The 25,482-nt window shown below is 36.6% G+C and overlaps 1 protein-coding gene across 3 annotated transcripts in view; it reads right to left on the bottom strand.

The window, feature by feature from the left end:
* The window catches only part of LOC106879712 (uncharacterized), a 58,039-nt gene extending 35,945 nt beyond the window's left edge, over nucleotides 1-22,094 (bottom strand). The window contains exon 1 of one of the 3 annotated variants that reach the window (XM_089342962.1): nucleotides 22,037-22,094. The gene's annotated coding sequence lies outside the window, so the exon portion shown is untranslated. Of the gene's footprint in view, nucleotides 1-13,969; nucleotides 14,079-14,919; nucleotides 15,017-22,036 lie in introns of those variants that run through there. The other 2 variants (XM_014929392.3, XM_014929390.3) reach the window with 2 other exon arrangements.
* Between the last annotated feature and the right edge of the window lie 3,388 nt (nucleotides 22,095-25,482).

The following is a 25,482-nucleotide window of genomic DNA, read 5'->3' as shown; positions in this document are numbered from 1 at the left end:
TGCTCTGCCACCACTTGACAACTAGTGTTGGTTTGTTTACATCCGAACAAAAGAGACCAATGAATTAAGTACCAAGTTTTAAAAAGTTAAATACTGGGATTGATTTGTTTGACTAATCCCATCAAAGGAAGTGCCCCAGCATGGCCACAGCTGAATGACTGAGAAGAAACGATACTGTGCACCAACTGACACCATCAGGACTACTCACTCTTTCCGTCACAATATGCTACAAGCACCCAGGAACTGTTTGCTGCTGTGCCAAGGTGATCCTTTTTACAAGCTACAGACACAATCAGGTTCTAAAGGACCAAGGAAATCATAACCCGAACAACAGCCTTCGTCTGCATTTAAATGCTCTCTCTCCATTGACCTTTTCAACCAGAACATTCAGTGTTCCAACAGCCCATATTCTGTCAGGTATAAAACATAGCAGGATCAGTCACACATCAATGAAAATAGAGTGAAACCTCAGTTTATGAAGTTAATTCGTTCCTGAAATCTTTGTAAACTGAACCTATTTTTCCCGTAAGAAATTCAAGAGAAATCACTGCAAATTTGAGCAGGGTTGTGCACTGAGCAAAGCTAGACACCAACTGACGTTCTTCCTCCCTGATACTCCAGCTTGTACTCAACCCTTGTGGCCAGCTGATGCATTCAGTACTTGAGAGTTTGTCACTCAAGATGGTTTATGTTCACAAAGTTTTTGGTAAACTGAGGTTTCATTGCAGTTGGTCACATGCAGTCATACTCCCTTACATTCACAGTTTAACCCTTTCATTACTGCATTTATTTTGAGATGCTCTGAGTTTCTTTCAATTAATTTTAAATATAACAAAGAATTTAGTAAAATAACTTAGTTATCATTAAGCTAGTGTTAGGAACATAAATTGTGACTAAGGTTTGGTGGAAGATTTTAATTCAAAACTTATGAAAACAAGACATTTGTACTACAGAGCCAGACGCAGTCTCAGTCAGGTTGGTAACGAAAGGGTTAAACCCTACATGGGTCTACCTCATGTTTCATTTTTCAAGACTGTCAGTGTTGGTCAAGTAAACATTATCCATGTCGTTTTTTTTAAGTGGACACACAGTCATGGACACAGATGGGTCAGCCGTCCAGTTCAAATAGACATAGCATGTTATCTTACAGAATTGTAATGGGCAGCAGGATCAAAACAAGCCAATCCCAAGCAAGCTTGACCGACCCTACGACAAAGGAATCTATCTGAGGGAGATTTGTCTATTTTTACCAAGTCAAACAACAGCATAGATATTTCTTTGTAACTTGATAAAATAGGTTCCAGGGTTGATATGATAGTGGTCCCCTAAGTATGTGATGGACCTAGCAAGGATTATAACCCAAAGAATAAAACCAATAAAGGAATATATATGAAGAGAAGATAGATCAATAAATAAGAGTTTAGCTAGATATAGGAATATTCTTCTACTCTAGGCATTTTGGGAGAGGGAGCCAGTTGATTAGATCAAACCACCGAAAGGATGAAAGGCAAAGTCGATCTCGGTGGAATTTGAACTCAGAATGTAAAGACAGACAAAATACCACTAAGCATTTTGCCCAGCATGCTGATGTTTCTTCCAGCTTACTGCTTTAGATATAGGAATATCATTAAATGAAATGTACTGGAGGAAGACAACCCACACATTTCTTGCTGATGGAGCCTTCTCTCTCTCTCTCCTGTCTATATATAACAGCCTTACTACCCTGTCTGCACCAACTACACCAACTACACCACTGGTTTTCAACTGGGGCCCATATAAGATTTTCGGGGTTAAAATTTATGTGTAATAAACTACTTGCATTTCTTTAATACATAAAATATCTTGTTCTGTGCAATTCCTAATATCTAATTCTAAAAAATATGATGAGATTTTTTGGCTATGAGGGAGGGTTCACTTAAAATTGTTGAGAACCACTGAACATCATCGTAAGAAGAGAACCTCTACTTACTAGAAAGAGCAACCAAATCTCTATAAAAGCACAACTTGTCCTCTGAGAAAAAAAAAAGGAGGGGGGGGGACATGTTATATAATAAAGATTTAGATACACAATGCCAGAATAAAAAAAAATGGATGGGAATGAGTCGAATATCTTTGGCCAGAGATGAGTTGCAGCAAAGAACCAATAACATCGCAAGATCCAATAGTTGATGTAGTGTGGTGACTTCTATGTCTCAATGGCCCTGAGAGATATGCCAGTGAAATGCAAGTTCCTGGGAGGGCCTCCCATGCTGGACAGGGGTCCAAGGAGAGAAGCCAGACTAATGTTATAGACCACCTCTTCCCAGAGGTAAAAAATGGGTGTGAAGAGGGCCAACATCCCTACATAGAAAAAAGCAAGTTACAGAAGCATTGGAAACAATTCAAAAGCAACAAGATCCAGGAGAGGGTGGACAGTCCAGGGGGAAAGTCATCGCTGGCCTATGTCCCATAGGGAGCAAAGGGCACAAGTAACGCCACTTATACCACTTTCATGAGCCAATAAGGGAGCTTCTATGCTCCACTTGCTAGAGCTCCCTCAAATAAGACTTTATTGTCTTAAGGCGCACATGGAACATGTAGGTCCATAATACACAAAAAGATGAAATATGTTCTGTTTGCTAGAAAGCACAGCTAAATCTTCCTAAAATCACATGTAATCATTTTAAAATTGAAAGGACACACAGTTTATGTAAAAAAACTTGGTATTCATGGCTGGAAGGCCTTTGATCAAGGTTAACCTGGGTCTAAACAACACCTCCACAATATCTTATTATATGAAAATTGTGTGAAATGGTGGAATGTCATTACAAACACATGAATAATAATAATTTTCAACTCTAGGCACAAGGCCTGAAATTTTTGGATAAGGATGGGGGCCAGTCGATTAGATCGAACCCCCCCCCTTCCCCCAGTATGCAACTGGTACTTAATTTATCAATCCCGAAAGGATGAAAGGCAAAGTTGACCTTAGAACGTAAAGACAGACGAAATACTGCTAAGCATTTTGCCCAGCATGCCAACGTTTCTTATTTCTTTACTGCCCACAAGGGGCTACACACAGAGGGGACAAACAAGGACAGACAAAAGGATTAAGTCGATTACATCGACCCAGAGGGGACAAACAAGGACAGACAAAAGGATTAAGTCGATTACATCGACCCCACTGCATAACTGGTACTTATTTAACTGACCCCGAAAGGATGAAAGGCAAAGTCGACCTCGGCAGAATTTGAACTCAGAACACAACGGCAGACGAAATACCATTAAGCATTTCGCCTGGCATGCTAACATCTCTGCCAGCTCGCTGCCTTAACACATGAATAACAACAATAATAAATGTAGACACAAAATGTCTCAAAGCATTTTGCCCAGTGTGCTTAGCAATGCTGTCTTAATAATAATAATAATAATAATAATAATTCCACAAAGAAGTGGTGAAAGTGGGTGTTAGCCAAAACGATCAACCCTAGTACTTCAAAAACCATTGAAAGCAACATTTCACTGCGGGGCTGCTGCCCAGTGACTGAAGAACAAGAAACCCCAACAGAAACTTTCCATTTTTCTTTTCTATGTAAGAGCAGCAAATTCTGAAAAATTCAGAAATTTGCATGGAGGTAAGGGGCCAGTATTTGTTTCCCGCCACTGAATATTCTTGATATCAGTCCCATAATTCTAAATACCCAGCATTCTCTACTGTGTTTCAGTGGTATATACACCTTCTCCTCGACTTATAACTGAGCTCCGTTCCAACTGACAGGTTGTAAGTCGATCTGGTCGTATGTCAGGTTTATATTTTCATTCAAACGCAACTGATACCTGAAAGCGACTGAACAAGAGACAGTGGCAGGCAATGGATGCCTGAGTCTGAGGGGAGGGGGCCTGCGTTGCCAGATGCTGCCATAGTTATCATACACACAGCTGCCCAATGTCTGAAATCGATTTATTTATATATATTTCCTTATTTTTTTCTGGTCATATGTCAAGGAAAAAGTGTATATGTACATGTATATATACACATACACCTGCTCTATATTCAAACAGGCCAGATTTGGCCTCTCACACCCACCCTATAATGTCATTTTAGAAATAAACAATCACGTTATTGAAACCTCAAAGCTTTGAGACAATGCGTGATTAATTCAAAACAATGTGAATAAATAAGGATTAGATTTGATTAAGGAATCTGAATCTTAAAAGGTTATACATTAAATATATATATAAGTATCCCTTTAATATTTAAAATAGTCATTTCCAGGGTGCAAATATTCTGCTTGTTTTATGTTCAAACTGGTCAGATCTGGCATCTCATACCTACCCTTTCATGTCATTTTGAACATAATCACATCATCGAAAGACAATGCAGAATTAATTGAAAACAATGTGAATAAATAATGCAGAAAATTTGACAGAGTAACCTGAATGCTAAAGGGTTATGTGCACTAAAATATGTACCCTGTAAATGTGCAGCTGAACCAGATGCACCTAATACACTCGTGCGTCTTTTATGCCATCCAATATGGTAATTACGATTTAACAAACCCATGACATGTATATCAGGTGACACTGAACAGTAAACAGCTCCCGTTATAACTAAAATACATGTGACAGTCCAATGACAGAATTTTAAAACCCCTTTTGTTAATACAGTTCTGTTGAAATATCCAGCCTTTGTTTCAATTAATTTTGAAGACTGCAAGGAATTTAGTAAAATAACTTTGCCGTCTGTGTGGTAAGAAGCTTCCCAACCACACGGTTCCAGGTTCAGTCCCACTTTGTGACATCTTGAGCAAGTGTGTACTAGTGCCTCAGGCAGACCAAAGCCTTGTTAGTGGATTCAGTGGACATTAACTGAAAGAAGCCTGTTGTGTGTGTCTTTGTATGTGTGTCCCCCACCATCACTTGGCAATTGGCGTCAGTGTGTTTATGTCCCCCGCAACTTAGCAGCTCAGCTAAGAGACCAATAGAATAAGTACCAGGCTCTAATAAGATTAGTCCTGCGGTCAATTCCTTCGACTAAAGAATTCTTCAAAGCATTGCCCCAGCATGGCAGCAGTCTAATTACTGAAACAAATAAAAAGATGAAAGATTTATTAAGATGGTGTTTGGAATATTAACTAACCTAAGATTCTTAACTTGAAAACAGGAAGTCTGTATCACAGACCCAAGAGTGGTCTCAGGTGGGTTGGCATCTTTCATCATTTACTGGTTTCAGTCACTGGACTGTGGCCATGCTGAAGCACCATCTTGAATGGTTCAGTCAAAGAAATTGATCCCAGGACTTTATTAATCTATTGGTCTCTTTGCCGAACTACTAAGTCACAGGAATGTAAACAAACACATGCACACACACAAATATTAAGTTCAGTGCCTGGCGCCAGTATTTTCTTTCTGGTTAAAGTAACTCTTAATGCCTTGAAATTAAAGCTTCTTTCCTTGTTGAAAGCGAAATTTTAAGCCATTTCTTAAGAATATATAACTGTTGCCTCAGTGGAGTTGTTAGTATTGAGAAAGGCATCAAGCCACAGAAACCAAGTCAAAACAGACTATGAAACCTGGTTTTACTGGCTCCTGTCAAGTTGTCCAACCCATGCCAGTATGGAAAATGAACATTAAAATGATGATGATATTTATATATCATGCGACTGACCAGACTATTGGATGTTATACATTGCTGATCACAGTGCACTTTGCATTGTTGTAGCTTTTGAATGATGCCACCATTCTCCCTTGATCAGAAGACTATTCCGTCACAGGGTGATCTGTTTACAGCTGAGTGGACTGGAGCAACATAAAATGAAGTGTCTTGCTCAAGAACACAATCGTGCATGCACCACGCTTAACCACTAAACCTTGCACCTTCACACACACATACAATAGGATTCCTCACATTTTCCACCTACCAAATTCACTTTCAGGGTATTGTTTGGCCCAGGGCTATAGTCGACAACATTTGCCCAAAGAGTCACGCAACGAGACTAAACCTGAAACCATGTGGTTGCAAAACTAGCTCCTTAACCTCACAGCCATGTATGTTTTTTTTTTGGAATTTCAAAACACCAGTTTAAGAAAGTTTCACCATGATTGATGTAACACATCTACATGTGGCTTTCTTCCTACATGAACAGTGCCACCATCCACCACAAGGCCTGACAGCAAATTTACAATAGGTAAACTGCTAAATATCTGACAGTTGTTAAAAACAATGAAAAAATTTGTATAAGAGTGGAATATGATCACATTTAGTTCAAAAATATAAAGTCCCGTGGCTTAGAACAATTACATATTCACTTCATCAAAACGATATTCTTTTACTTGTTTCAGTCATTTGACTGCAGCCATGCTGGAGCACAGCCTTTAGTCAAACAAATCAACCCCAGGACGTATTCTTTGTAAGCCTAGTACTTATTCAATCGGTTTCTTTTGCCGAACCGCTAAGTTACGGGGTTGTAAACATACCAACATTGGCTGTCAAGCAATGTTGGAGGGAACAAACATAGACAAACATACACACGTGTGTGTATATATATATATATATATATACACACACACAACAGGCTTCTTTCAGTTTCCGTCCACCAAATCCACTCACAAGGCTTTGCTTGGCCTGAGGCTATAGTAGAAGACACTTGCCCAAGGTGCCACGCAGTGGGACTGAACACAGAACCATGTAGCTGGTAGGCAAGCTACTTACCACACAGCCACTCCATAAGTGTAAATATTTAGAAAAAGCTTAACTTTTACTTAAGTTACTGGACTGTGGCCACGCTGGGGCATTACCTTAAAGGGTTCCAGTGAACAAATTGAATCCTTTAGTTACCTTTTTTTAGGTTTGGTACTTCTTCTTGCAAGCTCTTTTGCCAAACTGCTAAGTTACAGGAATGTAACCAAACCAGGAGCCATCGGTCAATTGGGCACTGCCCAAGGGCCTGGTAAATAGTTATGCCTGAAGGTCCTTAATATTCTCAGTCTGCCCCTGAACCAAACTAACGCCAAAGATACACACACACATATTTACATACCCATACAATGGGCTTCTTTCAGTTTCCATCATTAAAATCCTTATCAACTAAAAATGGCAGAGGAATCCAAAAATAAACAAAAACCATGTCTAACAGCTGCCAAACATAAAAGTAACAACTTGGTTGGTCCCTACCACTAATGTAACAGAGCAGAGGGCAGTACTGATGAGCTTTTGATAAGGGCCGAGTCTGGTGAGCAGAAGTTATACACAGATGATAACATTTGTCCCAAATACTTACAACAGTGATGCACTCAACAAGGAAGGCAGTGGTGTTAAAATAGACAATAGATTCAATCTATCATCCGGAACCAGTCATGAGCAAACTGCAGTCTGAGGGACTTTCTGAATGACAAGCCTAAAAGATTACCATGAACTTCTTTTTTTTTTTTAGCAGTGCAGTCCTGTTTGAACCATGTCTCGTGTGGCCCACTTCCTGAGAAAGGTTGCCCATGCCTGCCTTAGACAAAACAAGAGTCCATCTGTGTGGTTTCTGCCTGCTGCTCAGTTATACTCACAAAACTTGGGTTGACCCAAATGTAATTCTAGTAAACATTTACCACGTTTGACCAGAGCTGGCAAATTTGAGAGCTGTACCAGGTTCCACTCTGATTTGACTTCATTTCTACAAGTGGATGATGATCTTTCACCAAAAGAACATGTTTGTTTGAGAAAAATCTAACTAAAGATAGAAGTTGAGAAACAGTGAGGAGTGAAAACTTTTCATAAATATCAAGTTTTTGCTGAATTATATTGACTCTGCAAAACAGTATAAAACTGACTTCAAATTTTGGTACAAGGCCAGCAGTTTCAGGGAAACTGCTGGCTTTGCCATAAGTCAATTATATCGACCCCAGTGTTCGATTGGTACTTGTTTTAGCAACCTCAAAAGGATGAAAAACAAAGTCAACTTCAGCAGAATTTGAACCCAGAACATGAAGACAGACGAATTGCCATTAAGCAGAGTGTTAACAATTCTTATTTCTTTATTGCCCACAAGGGGCTAAACACAGAGGGGACAGACAAAGGGATTAAGTTGATTACATTGACCCCAGTGCGTAACTGGTACTTAATTTATCGACCAGGAAAGGATGAAAGGCAAAGTCGACCTCGGCAGAATTTGTATTCAGAATGTAACAGCAGACGAAATACCGCTAAGCTACCCAGCGTGCTACCAGCTTTCCACCTTGAAATAGTCTAATTTTGGGACATACAAACTCATGACAGAAAAAGTGGGTTTAGTACACGTGGGAATCGAACCTGCACCTCTGAATTTTGCAATAAGTGTGCTGGTGTGGGTTCAATTCCCATGTGTACTAATACCTGTTTTTTCCTTGTCATGGGTATATACACCCTAATATTAGACTATTTTCTGGTGAAAACTACATGTATAAAAAAACTGTAAAGATACTTTCCATACAAGATTAAATAAAATGCTGCAGAGTGAAATCTCAGTTGTTTTACTAAACCAGATTAGAGAAGCTTATGATTAATAAGGACGACAGTGGATTGTCAGAAACACTAGTGTCAGACATAACAGTTTGCAGTATTTAGTTATGGCTCTTAATGTTCTACGGTCTCCTTAGGTGGTCAACTTTATCTATTACCTGGTTTAACACCACCACCACCTGGCTCCTTGAGTATCTATAGTGGAATCCACTGTGGGACAAGCACTGAGGCCAGATCTCTTCTTTCCTTTGTCCCTCCTCACTAGTCTTGGGGGTTGGTGTAAAGTGTCATAAAGGCAGTATAAAGGGTCAATGACTTTGCTCCCAACTAAACAAAAGTGTGTTTTTGAAATTGAGAGCTAGAGACTCTTCATGTGGCCAGTCAAACCTGCTAGAAATAGAAGTCAAAGATTCTTCATATTGGTTTTCAAATTTTGGCACAAGGCCAGCAATTTGGGGGAGGGGAGGGAGCTAAGTCGATTAAATCAACCCCAGTGTTTAACTGGTACTTATTTTATTGATCCCCAAAAAGGATGAAAGGCAAAGTTAACCTCAACAGCATTTGAACTCAGAAAGAATGCTGCCAAGCAGTTTCCCTGGCATGGTAACAATTGTGCCAGCTCATATTACACCTTGCCATCTTAATGTTGATCAAAGAAACAGATAATCCTAAAAAGACAGGGTGGGTATGAGTGGAAAGCTGCTGATTACAACAGGTCAGCTTTGTCAGGACTGACTTCTTTGCAACAGTTGTGAGAACTGGCTAAAGATGGCTGATTTCCAGGAATGTAGCACTTGACCTCAGCTTTCAAGAATAGCTAAAGAACTGTTGAACAGACAAACACTGATGCAGAAGCAACCCCACCAAACACACACAAAACTGCAACATGTAGACCCTGTCCACTTCATCTGAATGATGCTGTACCACTCACAAGTTTATTACAGTGCAATAGCAGCAGCAGTAGTAGTAGTAGTAGTAGCAGTAATGGTTGTAATAATTAAATGTTATTACCCGTTGTTTAGCATCTGTAAATAATGAGTATTTTAGTGGTAGAACTCAACAAGACAAGTTTATACATGTAAATTTTCGCGAAAAGGTATGGTAGTATCACAGACAAATCATTAGAAATTCTAGCATTTACACACAACAAAAAAAATAGTTGCCCACTCAGTATTGTTGTTAATCTAGCACCAGCTCCTGCAGCATTTACATCAACTTAACTCCATACCCATCCATTTTCTCCACCCACTTTTCCTAGAAGGGGTGTAGGGATAGTGTCCTCAGGCACCTCCACCATAGGGTCGTTTCAGAGAGTGACCGACTGAGATAATGGACAGCTACATCTAATAAGATTAACATACCCAGGAGTGAGACCGGGTATTTATAATCAAAGAAGAAAAAATTCAATGCTATATAATCCAAGAAAGGTACATAGAACATGTATTCTCTTGGAAACAAAAAATTTATATCAAAATCTCAAGTCATTTGCAGTTGTGGGACTACACCCTGAACATATCAAATATACAAAAAAATGCACTAATTCTCTCAACACCTGGAGAGAACCTCTAACACTCAACTTGCTAGAAATAGATGCTAATCCCTCTGAATACTCCTTACACTCTTAGAGAGGAGAAAGACACAAGATGTGAACCGTGTCAGGGGAAGGAAGAGGTGGATGGTCACAGTTGGAAGGTTTTTGATCATAATTTGGGCTGGCAAGGGGTTAAACAACAACTTGAAGCGTTTACCAGATGTTACCTCTGTGTGAGTAAAGAAACGCTTGAATTGTGAAGTATTTATGTTGTACTTCATTCCTGTCGAGTTTATGGCTGTAGCAAGTCTTAAACAGAGAACAAGTCTTAAACAGAGAACACACAAACAAAAAAAGGGGGGAAAAAAAGAAGAAAGAACGGAACACAGATTCCAGACCCATTTATAGGTGTAGAAGGAATTACTTGAGGGTATCCAGCTGTAACCTTACAGTGGCAGCAGATCTTCAAACGGTCCCCATGCTTGTGTGAAACAAAGTCACTCATGTGTGTTTGTGTGTGTACAGTCTCTAAGTACAAAACTTTTCTATTAAAAGACTGCACATACAATGACCATATAATAATACACACACGCAGTGTACATGAAACTTACCAAAACCAGAGATTCGTCCCTTTGCCCCTCTATCCCACACCACCACTCCTAGCTATTTCGAGGTTGGATGGTCGTCAGAGTTAGGAAGAGAAATCAAACGAAAAATCTCTTCAATTCAAAGTAGAACCATCCCACTTTACGCTCACTTGGAAAATAATTTTTTTTAAATATCACTACACAAAAGCGTACATATATACACCACGTACATGCACAAACCTATATATATATATATATATATATATATATATATATGCTTGGATGCAGTGTTTGTCACCTGCTGTTTAAAAGAGAAGACTGGCAGAGTTTTAGAATAGCAGTCCTTCGATGTCCCAAACCTCATGACAAAAAGAAAATGATGCGGAAATCGGAAATGAAGGTGGGAGTGGAACAAAAATGTAAAAAATTCGAGACTTTTTATTAAAAAAAAAGTGTTCAGAATGGTAATTTCTGGGGTATTAAAAAGTAGGTGGGGAAAAACCCTGCCCTGTTTTTCTTAAACCCATGAGATAAATGGGAGTTCGAAGGAGAGAGCTATTTTAAACTTGTCCCAGATTATTCAAAATCAGGTTGTTTTTTTATATTTTGTTTATATTATTAAATATATACACGAATAAAATCATTAAAAAACAATACTAATTAAGAACAAAATAACACTAGTTTTCTAACATAAAAAAATATATATATTTCCCAAGAATTAACAAGTTGCCCCCCACCAAAAAAAAACTGTTGAATTAAGAAATATTTTCAAAAAAAAAAATGAAAGATATTTAGACATTATTTTCCCCTTCCCCCCCCCCCTTTTGGGAGGGAGGGAGAATATTTGAAATTCCTTAATGTACCCAAAAAATCTCAGATGAAGTATAAAAACAGGAGAGTCATCAGTATAAGAAGTAACGGGGCCAGGCCCCTTAATTTTCAATAAAAATAAATAAATAAAAGCCAACTAGTGTGTGGTCGTTGACCTGTTAAAAGTAGCAGTAGAATTCCTTTCAGATTTACACCGTTCCAGTCTTGAAAAAAGACTGGGGGGGGGGGGGAAATTGGGGGGAAGGTAGGCTTATGTAGTCCTAAATACACATATAACATATATAGTGTTTGAATAACTACGACAGGATGGCCATCAGTGGAAGGTCGGTTTTGGGTAAAGCTGACCCTTAATATCCTAGGTCTGCAGTAAATAAAGATTGGTTATCCTATAAATAGCAGAATTAATCTCAAGATTTACATCCATGACATCTCGAAGGAAAAAAAAACTGGGATACATTTTCAGAAAGGTTAGTGTAGTCCTAGATATACTGTTTATCATAAAACGGGGGTGGCCACAAGTGGAAGGTTGGTTTGGTTAAGCTGACCCTCAAAATATCGAAAGTCTGCAGTAAATATTGAGACCCGAAAATATTTCTAAAAGACGCCGAGGAATCCTTAAAGTGATAACGGTTGAATACGTCAACAAGTTTATTTCACGACTTAATAAAGTGGAACGGACGGAACCAGTCTGAGTTTCTACCTGTTAGAATTAGCAGCTAAATTACCCTCAACCGAACATTGTAGTTGTGGATGACCGTGGTTGGAACTCCTCGCTGACGGGACCAAGGGCTAAAACAGTAACAATACTTTTAGCTGATACAATTAAAGCGACAATCATTTAATTATTTTGAATAATCAACACGGTCCCATGGACATAACGAGAGAGATATATAAGGATATAAATACCTTAAATGACTGAACAGTAATTAAATATGGCCTGGACCACAACAACATCCGAGAAGGTAATTAAGAGATGATTAATAATAATAAAAATAGTAATAACTATGGTTTATAAAGATTAATTAATTAATGATCAAGCTGAAGGGGGGAATGTGTTTAAAAGGATGGATGGATAAAGTATTGGGGGCGTTCATACCTTTTCTCTCTCATAAGTGCATCTAGAACGTAAAGAGAAAACGGCTCCAACGGACAGCAAGGTCGCGAGTTCGAAACCACCTGGAGACGGCGCAATCCCTTCCCGCCAGCCCAAGATGGAATAATAATTATAATACCTTTTAATTAGGTACAAACCTCCTATGGTAATAAATATCACAAAAGTCGATGTAATAATCAACCACAAATATATAACAGGTATTCGTTTTAGAAATTACAGGAGATGGAGGGGACCGAGGGTGGAAGAGAGAGAAGACAAGGGATTCGAACCTTGGAACAGGTAGTGAGGTATCAAAATTACAATAGTAATAATAATAACAGAAATAATAATAAGGGTCAGCTCGTTGCTCTTTTTGTGTCAACTCCCAACCATTTCTGATAAGCTATAAACAAGACGGGAAACTGAGAAGCTAGGACAATCATACTTTTTTTCTTTTCTTCATTTTAGACCCCTTCGTCTATCATAAAGATGTCCGTAAAACTATAATAACAAAAATTATTATCATTATTATTATTATTTTATATATATATATATATATATATATATATAACTAAAGGTCGTCTTCTAAAAACAAAAAATGTATACAAGTGGTAACCAAAAACGATTTGTCCGTCCGATTCAGGTTGGCGAAAAGCAGTATTTCTTTCCCCCCTAACGCCTCTGGAGCCCCCGACATAAAAATGTTGAGGGGAGGGGACTTGAAACAATCTGGCGGGAAATATCATTAATAACAACAACAACAACACTAATGACATTATTATTATTATTATTAAATTATCAATAAATATAATATTCTATAAATAAATAAATGAAATATAAGATTTAAAAGTTAAGGTATGTATAATATAAATGCATTAAATTATACATATATGTACATGTGTATATAGGTGTATACATACATGCATACTTACAGATATTACATGCATACAGAAATATATACTGTAAAGATGCATACATGTATACACATGCATACATAAATGTGTGCATATATATAAATAATATATATATATATACAGTGTATATATAATGTATATATACACAGGAATTAAACACGCAAGTGAGATAATGCTGAGCTGTGTTATTTTTTTGTTTGGGATACAACAGTATATATATATATATATATATATATATATATATATATAGCTCCACATATATATTTATATATACACATACATACATATATATATATATATATATATATATATATATATTCAAGTCAAAAATTTCAAACAATGCTACATGGTAAAGGGGAAAGGACAGCATGTAGGTAATAATAATAATAATAATAATCATTCAAATAACATACAATAAAGCATTCATATTGAAATGTAGGTATAAAACAGAAATTAAACATCCAATCTACCTATATACATACATGGCAGAGATATATATATTATTATTATTATTATTATATATATATGTAATGTCTGTATACATACACACATGAGGAGGGCAAGTAGCTCAGTCGACACAGTGTAGAGAGAGAAAGAGAGAATGATGGTGATGATGATCACACTGGCTAGCTAGCTAGCTGCTCATGGCGGTAGTAAAATAACAGTAGAAGTATTATAAACGGCGGCGGTGAGAGAGGAAGGAAGGAAGGGAAAGATAACGAGAGAGAGAGAGAGTGAGACATGGTGGGGGGAAAATATTAGTGTGGTTGAAGCAGAACACACACGCTCAAAAAGAGAAAAGAGAGCTGGCCTAGTAAGGATAATATAGTAGTTAGTCGAGGGACAAGTTTAGTCGCCATTTCTCCTCACTACTAGACAACAGAGAGAGAGAGAGCCAGGAAATAAATACATAAACAGAAGAATTCATGTTAATATTTTGCTGTTGTTTCTCATATTTACGAAAATCGTGCAAGTAATATAAAAAAAACAGTTGGTTATCAAAACAATAAAGAAAAACTAGACCTTTTTTATATATGTATATATATATTTTTGTGAATGTAGCAACCGATTTAAATTTAAACAACGGACAATAAATAACACATTTATAGATTCCTACATGTTAAGAAATACTTTTGCAATCGTTGAAAGACAAAACAATACATTCTAAAATTACATTATTATGCATGAAAAAACAATTTTAAACAGAATCCCACATGTTACAAAATGGATACTTTTACTGCTGTTTCGACAAATAAAATATAAAAGCAAAAATAAGGGGAAACTTGTACAATACATTAAAATATATTATTGCTATTATCAGCTCCCGCCCTCATGAAAACAATACATGAAAAATTTTGCAACTGAAATTCCCACATGTGGCAAGATTATAATTTAAGTATTGTCTAAACAAAATATATAAAGCATACTACAAAATTCCAAATAACTGTACAAAATGTATTAACTATTGCTTATACGCATAATGCAATGCAAATTACCTCATATAATACACATGTAATATCAGCGACCATGAGCAAGGAAAGACAGCCATGCATACACTCCTACATGTGGCAACAATATTTCGCAATGACTAACATCAGATTTTTTTTTAATGAATTTAATTCTAAAAATTAAAAAAAAATTAATGTTCCCTAATTATTATTATTAAATAATCATATATTTATTTGTTTTATGTGAAGATAAACGGGCAAATAAAATAAAATTTAAAAAAAAAAAAAAAAGTTTGTTCGAGCCGAATTTTTTGAGTGTGTTGCGTAAAATACGAAGTTAGCCACACTAGCGTCAACAGGCAGCTTGGACTAATTTTAAAAACCAAGCACAAAGTACACGACACGACCCATTTATAAACACACACACACACACACACACATATATATATATATACATATCTTGTAGTATATGTCTGTGTGTATATATATATATATATATATATATATATATATATATATATATATATATATACATATACAAGGCAGAGTCAAACTGCTTCACTCACTAAAATAATGAATAGCAGTTGCTATATATTACTAGAACAGCTGACATTTAATAGAGAATAAATGAAATTTTATATATATATATATATATATATACATACATAGACATATATATACATTTTGTTTACACATATACAGATACACACACGTGTATATATATATATATATATATATATATATACACACATAATATCCCGTGAACCTGGAGATAAAAAAAAACTGCTGCACACCAAACGAAAACCAAGCGAAACTATATTTTACTGTGGGGAAAAATAAGTTTTAAAAGTACATATTTGTTGATATGAAAATATCGGTGAACTTAGTTTAACGATGAATGTTAAACATGGAGGATAATGGAGGAAGAGATAGAGAGAAATAGAAGGAGGAGGAAGAATTAGAGATGGGGCAGGAGGAGATGTATAGAAGGAAGGAAGAAAGGAAAGAGAGAAAAATGGAGGAAGAGAGAGGAAGCAATGACTGAGACACAGAAGAGGAAAAATAGGCCAGGAATTCACTGAGTACAAGAGGGACATTTTGGAGTAGATAGAGAGAAAGACTAAGGAGAAGTAATATAATAATAATAATAATAAATAACCACAAGTAGCAGGAGAGAAGAAAAAATAAAATAAAGACTACATACATCTCGACATGTAGGCTTTCCATTAAAGACAAAAATAGAGAGAAGGAGGGAGGAAGAATTGATTTTTATTTTGGGAAATAAAAAGAACAGTAAAAATAATATAAATTATTTAAGTATGGAATTTCCGGGCTTTATTAAACGTCAGACTGGTGGATTTCTTTCTTGTTTTTTTTTTGTGCTAACGACGACACTAGGCTACTTTTCGATCGGCCTGATAATTCTTCATAGGTATATATATATTAGATACATACACACATGTGTGTGTGTGTATATATATATATATATATATATATATATATATATATATATAGAGAGAGAGAGAGAGAGAGAGAGAGAGAGAGAGAGAGAGAGAGAGATGTGTGTGTGTGTATATATGTATATAGTATGTTTACGTGGTGGAATCAATTTGTTTCATTAAACACCTTCAAGGTGGTGCCCCAGCATGGCCGCAGTCTAATGATTGACAAACAACTAAAATATAAAAGATGTGTGTATATAAATATATATGTGTGTGAATGTATATGCATTTATCTTTTTATCTTTCATTGTTTCAGTCATGCTGGAGTACCGTCCTAGAGAATTTCTAGTCGAACGAATCGACCCCAGGGCTTTTTTTTTTTTTCTTTTAAAGCCTGGTAGTTACTTTGTCGGTTTCTTTTGCCGAACGTCGCTCGAATGAACATATACAAAGCAAAATGAAATGAAATACAATCAGTTCTATTGATGGAATGAATCATCAGCTCTGTAACTCTACAATAGTGTATTGAGTACTCTTTCTTCCCATTATGAGACACACACACACACACACACACATATGTATATATGAATAGAGATATAATTATATGGGTGGAGATGGAGTATATGTAATCTGGGTATACCCCCACTTTTAAATTTTGTTTTTTTTTACGGAATCCTATGTTTCAGACCATGGAGAATCCGATTCTGGGAAAAAATTTTCAAAAATCTCAATTTCAAAATTTCGATCCCCCCCCCCCCCCGGTTTTTATATAGATCCACAGGGTAAACCTAACCCTAACTCAAACCCTAACCCTAACCCTGACCGTAACCCTAACCCTGACCCTAACCCTAACCCTAAACCTAACCCTAACACTAGTTTTGTGAGATTTGGCTGTTATTTCTAGCATGTAAATAGCCTGCTTGGTGGGGGGGGGGGGGAATTGAAATTTTTCAAAAATTTTTTTTTCAGAATCGGAATCTCCATAGCCTAAAACGTGGGATTCCGTAAAAAAATTAATAAATAAGGGGGGGGGGGGGTTCAGATTACATATAGTCCATCTCTACCTGAAATACAATCAGTTCTATTGATGGAATGAATCATCAGCTCTGTAACTCTACAATAGTGTATTGAGTACTCTTTCTTCCCATTATGAGACACACACACACACACACATATGTATATATGAATAGAGATATAATTATATGTATATATTGATGTACGTTGAAGTTTAAATTTCAGGTATTTTTTGTTCTTTCACCGGTTTCAGTCATTTTTCTGCGGCCATACTGGAGCGCGTTAGATATTAACAAAAAAAAAACAATTTGCCTCTGTCTCACACAAAATATTTTAAATCCTTGAATTATTTTATTTTAAAAGCGAATAAAAAATAAACAATTCAGAAGTTTCAACACACACACACACAGTCCAACAAATGGTTATTTTGGTAGGTGTCAAAAGATTTTTACACAAAAGTAGGTAGTGATGTCGATCACTTTCCTGAAAACAATAATTAGCATTTATAATAATTGATTTCCTAAAAAAAATTGATTAAATTTTTTTTTAAATAGCTTTTTTGTTTGTTTTTTCTTTCGAAATGAAGCAAAAATTGAATGAGGACAGGGACCGGGTCGTATCTGAGGGTGGATGAACTCATTACAGAACAAAGAGTACAACTATGACGAGGAGGAAGAAAAGGTGTAAGATGATGATAGTTTTGTTAACTTAGAACAAGAAATAGATAAGTCCCAGACCACAAGATATTCTGGACAAACAAATTGTCAAAAGTTGAATTATTATCATTAGGGGGGAAAATGCCCATAATTGAATGAATGCAAGAGACAGCGAGGGTGTCCCTATGTGGTACCGCGAGATGCTAAATATAGCAACTAAACCGGCTTTTAATTTCAGTGTCACCTAAGAAAAGAAGGACTAGTTGGATAATGTAGTTTTAGGGGCAGAACGACAGAATGGATGGATTTCACAGTGATAGGTCCACCTCGTCAGTATTGACCTGGGGTAAAACACTAACACCATTAATAATAATAATACTGAAAACAATAAGTGCTAATGAGATAGATATCAAATACACATTAATGTTATATGCACGTGTGCGTATGTATGTCTTGTTTATATGTAAATATATGTCACGTCTGTATGTGTGTATATATAACACCCTTGAGAACACACTTACCCTCACACAATTATAATTACACTTCCATCCTTATTTATAATTATTATCATCAATCACAACACCCAGACACTTCAAAATAAATATTGCAAACGTTTAATAAGCACTTAATATCCTTTGCAATTTTACCGAAATCATCATTACGAGATATATTTTCGTAAATTTATATATCTCTCCTGAATATACATTCCAGTGACTAACATGTGTGACTAGATACACACAATAGTTCTATACTAATGTTTGTCTAAGTTAACTCTGACTAATAAAGTCATTATTATGTTATAAATAAATCTATATGACCGACATAACCAAAAGGCGCACCCGTTCTAAGACTATTAAATATTATGTATGCAAATATATATATATGTATATATAATGTTGTATCTTTCCCTCTTAGCTCTTTAAATCCCACCCTGGGATTCAACTATTTTTTGACACATGTAGAAATACCAGTAATATATTTAGAACACTATCTGCCCTCGATAACACACACACAACTTGTCCTACAAAGAATGTTAATCATCAATTTTTTGTCTAGAGACACTGAAGGGAAAGCTTAATATTACGAAGCATTCAAAAGGTGTGTGTGACGAGGAAAGGCGAGGAACAACAATATCATTTTGAATTAAATAATATATCAAATTAAATTAAAATCAGTTAATGAGTGGTAGGAGAAAGCAGGGAACCGCGTGTATTATTGGAGTATCACGAGCAGGAGAGTAGTATAAAAAGAGCCTGAAAAGGGTCGGGCTGTGGCAGTTTTTGCGGTCGGGGCTCCTATCTGGGATTAGGGAGCCCCAAGTCCCTTCGTTTCTCTAATACCACATGTATTGAAAGACAGTACGTTGTTATTCGAAGGCTTTTTCTAACGGGTTTAGCGATCCCGTGCTTTTGTTATCGGGTGCTTAGATCCCGGTTTGGCTCTGATCAAGTACACACACCTATGCTGAAAACGCATCCCACCTGAGAAAAACACCATCTAATATCCAGGAAAATGCAGTTCGGGATTAGGAGTTAAGATGGGATTAATGGCAGCGCGTATCGATCATATATGATCCATTGTAAGGTCCTTTTTTTTCTCAACCCGAAAACAGTGTTGCACTGCCTTTGGTAGCAAATAGAGCAGCTACGAGGGGTACCCATCCAGCGCACATTATATATAATAAAGAAGTATGTGTGTATATATATATAGAGAGAGAGAGACACACACCAAGTACTTTAAAGTTACCAGTGGTTAATGAGTAATCAAATACTCATACAGATTGTGTGTATAAACACAATAATAAGTCTAATAAGGTGTAGTAGATATTATTAGTACATTCTAAGTATGTAGAAACCGGTATCGCTAAGTAAAAATAGCACAACTCTTTATATATATATACACCAGTTACTCCTGGTACCCTCCTCTCACTCCCACCACCTCTTTCTACTGTGCGTGTGTATATATTGATAGATAGATATAGACAGTCGGGTGGATAGATGTGTACCTTGCGATATGAGCAGAGAGAAAGCAAAAGAAAATGAAGTTAAATAATAAACAAATTTAAATGTAAATTCTTCAGAAAATGCGGGTATATATACTATGTAACACCATATATATGTACGTGTGTACGTATGCGAGTGTGTGTGTGTGTGTGTGTATATATACGAAAGAATGCATTTATATATATATATACATATATATATTAGTCCAGGTATTTGCAAATGTACTTGATTTTTGCTTTAGGACTTATCTCCATAAATTATATATATATATAGTGCATCAGTTGTATTGAAAAATACCATCGAGTCTAGCATCGCCGACAACCAGTGCATTCATTTATATACATACATACATACATACATATATATATATATATATATATATATATATATATATATATATATATATATACACACTGTATGGCTGACTGGAGTGAGTGTATGAAGATATGTGAACGTGTGTTTTGTCTATACGTGTATGGGCGCTATGTAGAAATGTGTGTGTGCTGTCTATACATGTATGTGTACGTGTAGGTCTGTGCGAGTGTACTGTCTATATATATATGTATATATATGTGTGTGTGTGTGTGTGTTGTATATATATATATTTGTGTACTAGACTTTCTCTACATGTTTGCATGAATGAAAGTGAGCGGCGTCGTGTATAATATGCATAAATAGGTGTATATGAATGCATTTACATGCGTATGATAACTGTATATACGTGTGTGTAGAAATGACATTGAGTGGATGCATGCGTGCGTACACCGTAGGAGAGAATGCGGGTGCATATACGTGTACACCGTGTTTAAACATGAATTTGGGTATGTGTGTATATGCGTGAGTACATGAAATTCTGTGCGTGAAAGAGTCGGGTACCTATATATATATATATATATATATATATATATACACACACACAAAGCGGGTTTAAACGTATTTGTGAATGTGTGCATGTGGATATGTGTGTACGTGTGTATAGATGGGAGGAGAGAGTGCGGGTGTGTATGTGTGTGCAGCATGTTTAAATATGTATTTAAACACGAGTGTGTGTGTCTGTGTGTTAGTCAAAACACCAACAACTCTTTCATACATGAAGCTATCCATATTATACATTCATTCTCCCACATGTGTGTGCTCCCGTGCATGTGTTTACATGTGGCTCTTGTCTAACATGTATATATATATATATATATTTAGGTGGTGGTGGTGGGAGTGAAGTTGCCACCGTTTCTATTGTTGCCCTGCTTCATATTCAGCAACGACCCAGATGACCTAGAAGCAAATAACCGAACGGATTCCAGCCGTGACCATCACATCGATGTTTTCTTTTCCGTATTTTTTTTTATCCTTCAAGCCACTAAACTACATTATGAAATGTTTGCTTTCTTTTTTTCTTTCGTTTGCTTCGAAGACGCTCGGCCAGGCGACCTTTTCATAAGAACGGGCCGCATGAAACGGGGGAACGAGGTGCATTCGACATGATACGGGCCACACTACTTAAAACAAATATTCCAACATAGTTTTTCGGGCCGCATGTGGCCCGGCCCGGCCCGCAAGCCGCTGTAGGTTGTTCATGTCTGCGCTAGGACGTGTATATGTGGATGGGTGGGGGGGGAGAGATTTGGTTGTTATTTCTAGCAGTCGAGAAACTCCCACGTATGACCTCGTGTGATTGTTAAAAAAATAATCTTGTGCAAATAATGTAAAGGAGTATCGTGTGTGTGTGAGAGAGAGAGAGAGAGAAAGAATGTGTGCGTTTGTGTGTGCTATTGTTTGTATGTGTGTGTGTGTGTGTTATTGTTTTTATGTGTTTGTGAAATTTTTTGTGAGTGTGTATTGTGTGTGTGTGTGTGTGTGTGTGAGTGGTTTAACTACAGAGACAGACAGACATAGAGGTGCACGATGGTGGTGCTCCAGAACTGCCACGATTCGAACCAGTGTTTTTGTTTTCCTTTTGTTTTTGTGTTTTTTTTTTAAGGAAAATAATAATAATAATTATTATAACATAACAACAACAAAAAAAACTACAAAAAAAAAAACATGTACACACCTCAAATAAAATCCCAAAAAAAAAACCACTCCTTCGGCTCCCAAACACTTTGTACGGTACGGCGGACTGGAAAAGGCAGAACTCACATCATCATCATCATCATCATCATCATCAACTTTATCATCATTAACAACAATAACAACACTACAGGAGGAGGAGGAGTTTCGCGGTTGTAGTGGTAGGAAGAGGGGGAGGAGAAAAACTAGGGGAATGGTAGGAGGAAAGAGTATAGCAAGAGGGGGAGGAAATACCCTCGAAAAAATTAAAACTCGCGGAAGTTAAACCCTCCCCCCACCTATACTAGTATACCTCCCCCTCCCCTTTTTTTATTTTATTTTTGCCTTTATTTATTTCCTCAGACGTCCTACTAAAGACAAGTTTCTCTCTCCACCTCCAGATTATATATATATATATATATATACTTTTGTGTGTGTATATATACATAGGTAAATACATACTTATATGTCATTTATATATATATATATATATGGGGAGTGCCACGTGTGAGTGAAGTGTACAATACATTGAGCACAACTGTGAATATGGAGGAAGAGGTCAGAATAAAGTCGGTGAAGTCACAGAGAGCGAGAAACGGAGAGGAATATAGAAAAAGACTGAGTGGGAAATAGAGAGAAGAGAAAGGGTAGAGAAACAGAGAGAGGGAGGATGGGGAGTCAGAAACGAGGCGAAAACCACGGGAGAGGAAGAAAAGGAAATAAAGCTGAGAGCTCGAGCTAAACACGAGTAACGGGAGTAGAGAGACTGAGGTGGAGGGAGGGAGGATAGAGTTTGTGAGAGAGAGTGAGAGGGGGTGTGTGAAAGAAGAGTGTTAAGGAAAGTGGTGAGTACAGCTGAAGGGAGTAGAGGAGTAGGAAGTGGAGGAGGTAATGAGGAATAAGAGAGAGGGGAAGTGGGAAGTTAAAAAAAACAATGAATAAAAAAATAAATAAATAAACGGTGCTGGGCTAGCAACGCCAAGAGTAAATAAGGAGTAACCAACCAGAGAGAGAGAGAGAGGGGAAAGGTGATGAAGTGAGATGGGTGCAAACAAGAAGAGGAACAGGAGGAGGAGGAGCAGGAGTAAATACTAACAGTAATGATGAGGAAGAGGAGGAGGGGAGAAAGAAACGGGTTAAAAAGATTTGAAAGGGAGGAGATGGAAACTGTGAAGGAGTAGGAGGAGTATACGCAATTAGGAGGAAAACGAATAATAAATAAAATAAAATAAATATATATGCTTATACACACACACACACACACACACATATATGAATATATATGTATATATTTATAATATATATACTGTGTATGCATATACATGAGATAGGAAAAAGAAAAGCTTGCTTCAGTTGAGACTTCAAGTAAGACACACAGACACATTGCAAGTACTTACATGACATCAACTACTGGAGGGAGTTCCGCGCGTAGACTTGCTAAATATACCACATGCATACACATATATATGAATCTACACGTGTGCATCTATATACTCACACACATATATACATCTATATATGTGTAGGCCAACAAAATCAAATGGAAGTGGTCGTTTGACCTGCTAAAGGTAGCAGCCAAATTTTTTTTTTTTACAATATCACACTGCAATCCTATATAAAGGAAGGACACATTCAAAGATGGCCTATATCTCAAATATATATACTCGTAATATATATATATATATATATATATATTTGCAGTGTACACCTTATCGATATTGGAATGTTAATATGCTTGCAGGACTCAATAACTGAAAAGAGGACACATTCCATCATGTTGTCCTAGATAGATTATGTCCCAAGATATATTCATTGCACCATATAATTGAATACCTTATTGATATAGGAATGTAATGTCATTGTAGCACTCAATACCTGGTGATTGGACTTAATTAAAATATACGGACTGTTAGACAGGTAAATGTAATGTAAAACAACAAAACGTATATATATACAAATTCTAAATATATATATTCTTTTATTTGTTAAAGTCATTAGACTGCGGCCATGCTGGAGCACCGCCTTTAGTCGAACAAATCGACCCCAGGACTTATTTGTAAATCTAGCACTTATTCTATCGATCTTTTTGTCGAACCGCTATGATACTTAGACGTAAACACATCATCATCGGTTGTCAAGCGATGTTGGGGAGGACAAACACATACACACACACACATATATATATATGAGGGCTTCTTTCGGTTTCCGTCTACCAAATCCACTCACAAGGCTTTGGTCGGCCTGAGGCTATAGTAGCAGTCACTTGCCCAAGGTGCCACTCTGGGACTGAACCCAGAACCATGTGGTTGGGAAGCAAGCTTCTTACCACAAAGCCACGCCTGCACCTATATATATATTTTATCTTGTTTCAGTCTGCAGCTATGCTGGCTGAATCCACCCCAGAACTTAGGTTTTTTTAAGCATGGTACCTATTCTATCAGTTTATTGCCAAACCACAAGGTTACGGGGATGTAAACACACCAACACCAGTTGTCAACAGACAAAGACATATTCTCATACATACATATATATATGTCTTCATCTTTTGTTTTTTGTAAATTCCAACTATATATATATATATATATGATTGACTATATATACAACAAGCCTCTTTCAGTTTCCAGCTACCAAATCCACTCAAGGTTTTGGTTAGCCCAAGGCTATAGTAGAAGACACCTGCTCCAGGTGCCACACAGCGAGACTGAACCTAGAACCATTTGGTTGGGAAGCAAGCTTCTTACCACACAGCCATGCCTATATATATATAGTTGAAATTTACAGAAAAACAAAAGACAAAGACAGGTGTATAAACAACAAACAGGTGTATTAGTCTACCGTTTGACAGGGTGAGAAAATCTTTTATGCTTTGAGCCTACGCTCTTCAACAGAAAGGAACACAAGGAAATAAACAGAGAGAATAAAAAGACTTTTGGAGTTAGAAAACAAAATACAAAGACGTATATATATATATATATATATATATATATATATATACATACATACATACATACATACATACATATATAGCAGGTGTCTTTGGCTATAGCCCCAGGGCCAACTAAAGCCATATGAGTAGATTTGGTGCACAGAAACCAAAAGAATCCTGTCATATGTATACATATATAAATAGTTTTATGTATGTGTGTACATATATATATATATATATATATATATATATATATATATATATGTATATGTATAGGAGAATTTACGAAAAAAACAGACGAAGACAGGTGGTGTAAATAACAAAAGGATATATTAGTTTAACGCTCGGGAATACAGAAAGTCTTTAACGTTTCGAGCTACGCTCTTCAACTGAAAGGAACACAGAAAGAAACAAGGAGAGAAAAAAATATAAATGTAGTGGTCAGCGATCTATCATGGCGAATGCTATATATATATATATATATATATATATATACAGACATCAAATTTACAGGAAACAAAAGA

Source organism: Octopus bimaculoides, chromosome 26 (assembly GCF_046866305.1).
Source record: "Octopus bimaculoides isolate indiv1 chromosome 26, ASM4686630v1, whole genome shotgun sequence".
Classification (NCBI taxonomy): domain Eukaryota; kingdom Metazoa; phylum Mollusca; class Cephalopoda; order Octopoda; family Octopodidae; genus Octopus; species Octopus bimaculoides.
The sequence above is the reverse complement of the archived record's forward strand: the minus strand, read 5'-3'. Positions and strand labels throughout refer to the sequence as shown.